At 40.2% G+C, this 8,884-nt stretch overlaps 1 long non-coding RNA gene across 1 annotated transcript; it reads right to left on the bottom strand.

The window, feature by feature from the left end:
* Positions 1 to 420: 420 nt before the first annotated feature.
* LOC123594947 lies at positions 421 to 8,762 on the bottom strand. Its single transcript, XR_006710958.1, has 3 exons — positions 8,655 to 8,762; positions 3,641 to 3,805; positions 421 to 1,818 (listed from the first exon to the last, which is right to left on the bottom strand). It is a non-coding gene; the product is annotated as an uncharacterized LOC123594947 (long non-coding RNA).
* Between the last annotated feature and the right edge of the window lie 122 nt (positions 8,763 to 8,884).

The raw sequence follows: 8,884 nt of genomic DNA, 5'->3' as shown, positions 1-8,884 counted from the left end.
GATGTTTTATGATACATATTAGTAAGTTTATTTAAGTAGCATGGGGACAGGACCCGTGGGCAGAAAGAGCTTCACTTCTTCTGTATGAAGCTGGTGGTTATATGCTTAGTGCTCAAGGGGAAGGGGACATGCAGGGAGTATCAGATCATGTTTTCTTCGAATTTCTACTCATTAAACTACCTCCACAAGATTTCTCTGGTGCTTATCATTCAGTTAGATATTAACTATAGGTGAGATTTACAGGCAGTCATGAGACCCTTTAAGAATGTAGCAACTAGCTGGGGCACCTGGGTGGCTCAGTCGGTTAAACATCTGACTTCGACTCAGGTCATGATCTCATTGCTTGTGAGTTCCAGCCCCACATCGGGCTCTGTGCTGACAGCTTGGAGCCTGGATCCTATTTCAGATTCTGTCTCTGTCTCTCTGCCCCTCCTCCATTCATACACTGTCTTTCTCTCAAATATAAATAAACATTAAAAAAGATTTTTAAAAAAGAATGTAGCAACTAGCATGTATTTGATCCTTATCAAAACTATGCAGGCTATAGGTCAGCCTTCTGGGGTAAAGGTGAACATTTTTCTGCTTCTATCTCTCATCAGTGTAATCTATCCCAAAGCTCTCATTTTACAGATAAGTCAAAATAAAGTCCAGAGAAAGATCTGGCTCACTGTCTTGAGGGAGGAAAAGGAACAGGAACACTAAGGTACCCTGCCATCTAGTGCAGAGCTCATGACACTACATTCTCTGGAATCAGGCTTGCAAGCTAAGCAAGCCCTTTCACACCAGTGCTGAGTGGAAGCCAATACACCTACTCACACCTCTGTACCTTTAATTCTCACCCAACAGTCTCTATTAATACCCTGGAATTTGAGGATCCTGAAGCAGATATTAAAGTGTGAAAGTAGGGAGTATTAGAAAGAAAGAGGGATAGAGACTGTCCCTCTTCCTCTTTTAATATATCTTTTACACTGTGGTCCTGGGCTGCTCTTTTCGACCCCATCTCCTAGCCTCAGTGCCTAGCTCTTACTCCATCAGTGTCCTTGACTTTGGTCAGTTTGTCCTTTATAAGGATCCTAAACCTCAAAACCAATAAATTTATCCTAAACATAACATTTTCTACACCCCAGCCAGCCACTACACATACTTCTGTTGCCGGCCAAGCCCCAATAGGCATCAGAGTTTAGGACTCCACTCTACCCTGAGCCCTTACTCCCTAAGGCAGGCATTCTAGTTAAGTGGCCCAGCCATGTATTTCCTGCTCACAGAGAAAACATTTAGTTTATTCTATATCAGCAGTCCTTAAAAGGTGGTCCCTAAGTCGACAATGTCACCACCATTTTGGGAACTTAGAAATGCAAAATATCAGGCCCCACTCCAGACCTACAGAGTCAGAGACTCAGTGTAAAGCCCAGTAATTTTAGTTTTAACCAGTATTCCAGGTGATTCTGCTACATGCTGAACTTTAGAACTTCTTCTGCCTTGTACCCTTATGCTAGCCTTAAAAGGAAGCTAATGTTATTTTAGGGGTACTAGGAAGTAGGGTCACCAAGAACAGTTATGCTTTGTAAAACTATGGATACCATCCTTCATGTAGATGTGAATAGTGCCTACAGAGTTTTGCAGTGTGGACCTGCCAGTAAGTGTTCCTCTTTCTCCCATGAAAATAAATTAACAAATAAAAAATAGGAATATAATACCATATTTTCTATTAGTCCTCAAAGTGCTGTTCTGGAGCTGGTTCTTATAGGCTGAAGCCAATTGTCTGCATCTCTTCCCAACAGTGTGTTCAATGATTTCACATTGGTAGCTTGACATTGCCTAGAATGAAAGTGTTTAAACCACAGAAATTGGCAAACAGTACAAATAAGAGTTTAAAAAAATTGAAGAGCCTGTTTATCCTTCTTGGCAAGGCCACCAAGTATAACCCTATGAGTTATGTATGGCAACAATACTTCTCCAGCAAATCTGTACAAAAATATTATTTCATCATAGTTCTTAGTGGCAAAAAGTTGGCAACAAAGCAAATGCTCAGAATAAGGAACAGTTGAAAAAACTACAGTATGTTCCTGAAAAGAAACAATTTCAGCTGTATCAGATGACTTGAAGGGGCTTTAATGAGATATTGCTGAATGAAATATGCAGGAAAGTCTTTATGATATGATCTCATTTTGGAAAACAAACAATATGTGCATAAGAATATTTCGTTATGTGCAGGGAAAGATATATAATAGCATCAACGTGAATTATGAGAATAATGGGAAGGAGGATTCCCACAAAAAAAGACTGTTCAAAATATCCCTAATATTTATATGGTCAGATGTATATAGTTCAAAAATATCCCTAATATTTATATGGTCAAATGTATGTAGAACGACAATTTATATATTCTGTAAATGTAAACTTGTTTGGAAGAATATAATTAAAACAACACAAAGTGGGGAGGTGGTAAGGTGATAATAAGGCATGGTAGTAGTATTGAGGATCCATGTGGGGTCACACTTCTCCAAGTGAAGCAGTCTCCCAACCCTGGTCAGTAAGGATCAGGATTTAACAATTCTCAGCTCCTTGATGCCCAATCCCAAGCTCTGGCTTTCCAACCTAATAAAAAATCAAATGCTGAGCAACATATGGCACAGCTGGATCACTGGACAAATGAAAAGTGAGAGACAGGTAACCAACCAGCAACCACTGTGTTGTTACTATTCTAACAGCACCAGCCCAGATTCCCTGTATTTGTGCCCTTCTATTAGTGGGGTTAAGGGGAGGGGCTTTGACACCTTTCACTTGAGTGATAGCTCCCTTATCTTTAGCACTTTTCCTCCAATATCTAGTAAATAGTCTTGATTTCTAGTATCTAATCCTCTTTTCTTATTCCTTCCCCTGTCTCCCTTTCCAATATTTCAATACCAACTCTAGACTTAACCCATCCTTTAGAGGTATTCCCTGGACTCCTTGTCTTAGCCTGTACCTACTTTCTTTTCCATAGCTCTTATCATTATCTGAAATCATATTACACAGTACTTGTTTTCTTATAAGTTGTCATTTTCCTTCCACTAGAATGTAGGCTCCATAAGGGCCAGGACTTTAATTTTGTCCAGTGATGCATCCCCTAGTAGAATGCCTGCTACATATGGGTGCTCAATTAATATTTCTTTGATGAATTACTGAATACATGAATTGCACTTAGTCTCCATATTTCTCCTATGCCCTTAGGATATTAGAATTTTTTTCACAAAGGTTAACAGAAGGTCCTAAAGAAATTTGTGTCAACAGAAGGTCCTTTGAAGCAACTTTCACTCTCCACATTCCTTATAAGAACTGTACAGATATGGTTCGGATCCTTAGCACAGGTTCTTTGTTTTTGAAGTTTTGTTTTGTTTTCATATCTGTGTGGTAAAATGCATTTAAAAATTATGCAGGAGATTTCCAAACACAGGCAAAAGTAGCTTTACCAATTATCAACATATGACCAACCTTGTTGCATATATACCTTCTACTGTTATCTACTCCTTTTATTAGCTTTAATGGGGTGTAATTTTCATACAATAAACTGTATTAAAGTATAAAATTTGACAAGTTTGGTATATGTATATACTCATAAAATCATGGCCAAAATCAATATAATGAACATATTACTTACCCAAATATTAGAACAGTGTTTTTAAACTGCAGGTTGCAACCCAGTAGTCATTTGTGGAATCACTTCCAGATAATTGACATGAGATGAGTCTGGATAATCCTGGAGCCTCATTTCTTCCCCTTTTCAGTAGCTCAGTTGAGAGCTGGATGTGCTATACTGAGCTAGCTGGGGAAAAACAAGACCTCTGGCTGCTGTCAGTGTTCTTGGCAGGAAAGGCTCTTCTTCCTAGGGCCCTTAGTATGTAGACCTTGGCCCTGGGCATGCATACTCCTTAGCATTGTTACTGATCTGGGAGATCACTGATACATTTCCTGTTACTTAGAGAAACTAGGTGTCACCTTAGCTCCTTTTCCCAAGATGGAAGCACAGCCTGTGCTAGCCTGGAATGCTCATAGTTGCACAGATAGCCTACTGTCCAAGCAGGCCCCTCTTTGCTGGCCTTAATGCACACTTCTGTGACTGCCATATGCCAAGGAACAAGGAGAAATCAGGAGACTGTGTGTGCTCATCCACTTCTCAGCCTAGTTGTAAGTTTTCCCCCAATAAACCCCATGTTGTATTTGCATCATGTAGTATGCCAAAAGGTGGCTTCCTAAATATTACCAACACAGACTGTTGATAAGACCACACTGAGTTTATTCCTTACTAGGGTGAAGAAGAACACCACCTATGCAAAGCTTTGGCAGAGATGTCTCAGAGGGAGGGAAGGCAAAATTAGAACTTGAGAACTGGAAGTTTGGTTTAAGGTAGGTCTTTATTTTCATGTTTATTTATTTTTGAGAGAGAGACAGAGCACGAGTTTGGGGGGTGGGTAGAGAGAGAGGGAGACACAGAATCCAAAGCAAACTCCAGGCTGTGAGCTGTCAGCATAGAGCCTGACGCGGGGCTCAAACTCACGAGCCATGAGATCATGATCTGAGCTGAAATTGGATACTCAACCAACTGAGCCACCCAGGCGCCCCAAGGTAGGTCTTTTAATGCTAGGAGTTGATTAGAATTAGGTAATGAGCATAACATAACAGTCCAGAATTGATGGAAACAGCAAGACAAGGATTTAGAAGTGAGAGATTAAAAGACTCAGGGGATTTTAAACTCCCTGTTGATGCTTTCAACTGAAGAGTTAGTTGTTGGATTTTTTTAGGATGCTCCTGTAATAAAACATTTGCCTGAGCAGGGGAGCCCTGGAAAAGTAAAGTCAAGCTAATGAAGACAACAGAATAGCAAAGTCATATTTGTTTAGACAATAAGGTGTAGTTTTAGTTTTCAATGTCCAGGCTAAGTGTGGGAATAGAAGGTTTTGATTCTCAGGTATTGGCAGTATATGTCCATGAACCCCTTACATGATAGTAAATAAACTATAAAATGAAACTGAATAAACTAGAATTGCATGTAGTAAGGTTAAATACTCTTTTGTGGAAACTTTATTTCAGTTATATATATGTATGTGTGAAATGAGTCATGAAGTAAAATGTATTTCTCACAATTGGTCTGAATCCAGAAATGTTTGAAAGAAAGCCTTAGAGAAATGATGATAGACCCCTAAAGGTGGTAATACCCTCTCTCAGCCAGTGTGCGCTGCTCCAATCTAACCTTCTATGCTAATAATAGAGGAATGTCTGGCTTTGTTAGGAAAGAATACATAATCTGAGCATTAAAACAGAGGCCTTCTTCAGGTAGACTAAGGGTTGAGTGGGAGCTTTGAATCCATAATATTGTCTGCCATTTCAGCAGAGAGCTGAAAGAAGGCACATTGCTACTGCAGCACAAACATGCAGGCTAGACACGAATAATAACGTCCTACATGAGCATTGTTAGTGTCTAAAATAAATCCTTAAGAAGGCATAGGTTCCCATGTGACTGAGATGCAATCTACTTTGTCAGGGCACTGGATAAGATGACCCCTTGGGCCTCCTCCATTGAGAGGATATTATGATTCTAGAGAGAATCCTACAACAGAAGCAGGCAATTAACCTGAGATGTTTTCTTGCTAACACCTCCCAGCACCAGATCTTGAGGTAGAATACTAAATGTGACACAGTGGACAATGAAGAGCTTCCAGTCTCAAGTGGATCATCTACTTCTCTGAGGACATTCTGCCAATTGAGGGCTTTAGAAGGCTGGAGGTTTTGGAAGGGATATTACCCTCCCCACTTCACAACCATCCCTCCTCATCAGGCCTGAAATTCCTCAGAGGGCCCCATTCCTTAGCATAAAGCACTATCTTATACACTTAAAATGTAAATTCTCCTTTGGCTCAAAATTTCAGCCTTTCACATTTATTTTTCCTACTTATCAAAAAGAGGCTTAGGTTAAAAATAAAGTTAGAAACACTTCAACACTATCTCAGTGGGAATTTACACGGTTTATTCAGGAATTCATTTAGCAAACAAGGATTAAGATTAATTGGAGCCCTGGACGTACCTGGTTTTGAAGGTTTCATGGTCTGAAGCAGACCTGTAAACAGGTAAATCACATCCCATGTCTGAGAGGTGTGGAAAGAGCCTAGACTGAAGACACACAGACTTGGGAGGGAATCACATTTTTCCTTCTTACTGGTACCATCTTATGCCATGCAGCTGAGCTTTGGTTTTCTCATCTGTAAACTATTAAGAACAAAACCAATTTCACAGAATTCAGGCTATAGCCATAGGGAGACTGCTCAAAGAAATGAAAGTTTTATAACGGCAAGTGAACAAAGGAATCATCACCAGTCTTATAGGAGTCATGAGGAAGTATGGATAGGGTCTCATCTCAAAATATGCCAGTGCAATGTGGTCCTTTTACAATTAGCTGGTTTTTGTTTGTTTGTTTGTTTGTTTGTTTTTGTTTTTGTTTTTTTTTAACACAAAAGGGTGAGGGAGTTTCTCAACTGTGGCTCCTTTTTTCGAGCCCAGGGCTCAGACAAAGTTCAATGTTTTCAAGCATTTAGCATATGGCCTGGCCCACGGTAGGCATTCAGCAAGCATTCCTTTCTTTTCCTTCCTCCAGTAGAAGGATGTACAAAGTGGTGTGGGGGTTCAGAGAAGGGCGTGACAGACTTACTCTGCTTCAGAAAACTGGATTTGACAAATGATCCTGAATCTTAAAGGATGAATGGTGGCTTGCCAGAAAGAGGGAAAAAAAGAAGGCTTTCCAGATAGTGCTAACATAATAGAGAAGGGAATAGAGGCTTACAAGAGGTTTGCATATTCAGAGACCAGCTGTAACTTCAATGTTTTACAAAGAATAACTGGACATGAGGTAGGTTTGAGCCAAATTGTAAAAACCTTTGAAAAGCCATTTAATGCTTACTATTTCAGGAAAACAATCCAGGAATTTATTACTCTATCAAGATGAGGTTCCATTTTATGAGACTACTGTGTAAGGGATGGAAGCAGGGAGACCAGTTAGGGGGGTAGTACATGACTCAGAGAGGACCAAGGCCTCCTTAAGGCCTTAAGATTTCACAGACAATGCCTTAGATTTGGAGAGAGCTTGTTTAATTAAAGTCCATTGGTACAGCTGGAGGTGTCCTGCAGAACCACATGCCTGGGGATTTTTAGAATTCATGAACATGTGACAAGGATGGATTCCATGGTACGTCTGGTAGGCTGCAAAAAGCACCTACCTTCCCAAATAAAAGACAGCCACATGCTAATCCCTGGAACCTGTGACTGTTACTTTCTATGGTAAAATAAGCAAATAAAATGGAACAATGCTACTTTATATGGTTAAATAAATTTAAATTTTTAATTGCACATATAACTAAATTAAAGATCTTGAAATTGGGATATTATCCTGGATTATCCAGATTGGCCCTGAATGTGATCACATATAGTAGAGGGAGGTAGTAGGAGATCTTACATAAACAAAGAAAAGGTGAAATGAAGATAGAACAGAGAGACATTTGAAGATGCTGGCCTTGAAGACTGGAGTGATGTGGCTACAAGCCAAGGAATGCCAATAGACACCAGAAGCTGGAAAATACAAGAAATGGATTCTCCCCTAAAGCAGCCAGAGAGACTACGTCCCTGAAAATACCTCAATTTCAGCCAAATAATATTGATTTTGGACTTGTGACTTCCAGAACTGTGAGGTAATGAATTTCTGTTGTTTTAAGCCACCAAGTTTGTGGAAATGTGTGAAAGCAGCCACAAGAAACTAATATAGTGCCTCCTCAAAGCTATCACTACTTAACATACTTGTTGACCCAGAAATCCCTAATTCTCAACAGGTATCAAGCCTCATTTGTCACATATTAGACATGGTACTCTTGTTACATACTTTGGTCAAGTTTTCTTGGAACACATGAAATAGGGAGACCATCAACTTCGTGGAGAATCAAAGGGGAAGGATAGGGGCGTTTATGGAAAAGCCCTATCCAAAACTAGCCTCTAAACCCCCAAAATGTTCACAAATGATTTAGATTTGGCAGCTCCTCTGACTGGATTAGATTTCAAGGAACCATATAATCAATCTCCCTGTCTTTGCCTGTAAGCAGCCAAGATCCTGAACCATGTGAGAATACCACATCTTAGGAGAAAATGGCTGGAGAAAGCACATATGGAGATCGGATTGGATTGTGTTGCTACTCAAAGAGATGCTGTTAAGACTGATATCAGTAATTCTCCCTCAAGTGTTAGATTGGAAAACAACTTCTGTGAGAAAGATTGGAGCAGAACCCTGAACACATTTTAGCCATCCTGTGAAGTCAGAAGGGCTTCATAAAATCCCTCCCCCACACCCCGCAACTCCATTATCCTAAAGAATTATGCAGAAAAATTAAGTATACCTATGCGGATGTTGAAACCAACACAGCAGCGGAATGATGGCAGAGTAAAATCCTACAACTTCCAGCTATGGACGAGAATCTAGAGATCACCCAGCCTAAGCCCTTCACTGCACAGATGAGAAAACCAAGCAGATTTTTCAACCCAAATTTAAATATTTCAATATTTTCTCTGTAGTCTTGCTTCAGTGTCCATAGTGTTTTTCTGGGTCAGGTGCTGATTCATTGTAATGAAAACATACTTACAAACGCATCCCAGTACACAGAATGACCAAGATCTTTCCCCTGACTGCCAAAGGGCACAAACTAAAATTCCTCCCGAAGTTTAGACGCGTCCTCAGGGTCTGGGACTGAAGCTCATTAGCAACCAGGGAATTAGCGGAACCTTGAGGCTGAACGGTTGCAGCCGGTACGGTTGCTTTGAGAAAAGAACACTTCCGGCTGGCGAGGCTGTGCCCCCAATTTGTGGTTAGGTT

The sequence above is a fragment of the Leopardus geoffroyi genome, chromosome X, assembly GCF_018350155.1.
Source record: "Leopardus geoffroyi isolate Oge1 chromosome X, O.geoffroyi_Oge1_pat1.0, whole genome shotgun sequence".
NCBI lineage: Eukaryota > Metazoa > Chordata > Mammalia > Carnivora > Felidae > Leopardus > Leopardus geoffroyi.
Note: the sequence above shows the minus strand (reverse complement) of the source record. Positions and strands in the feature narration are given on the sequence as shown.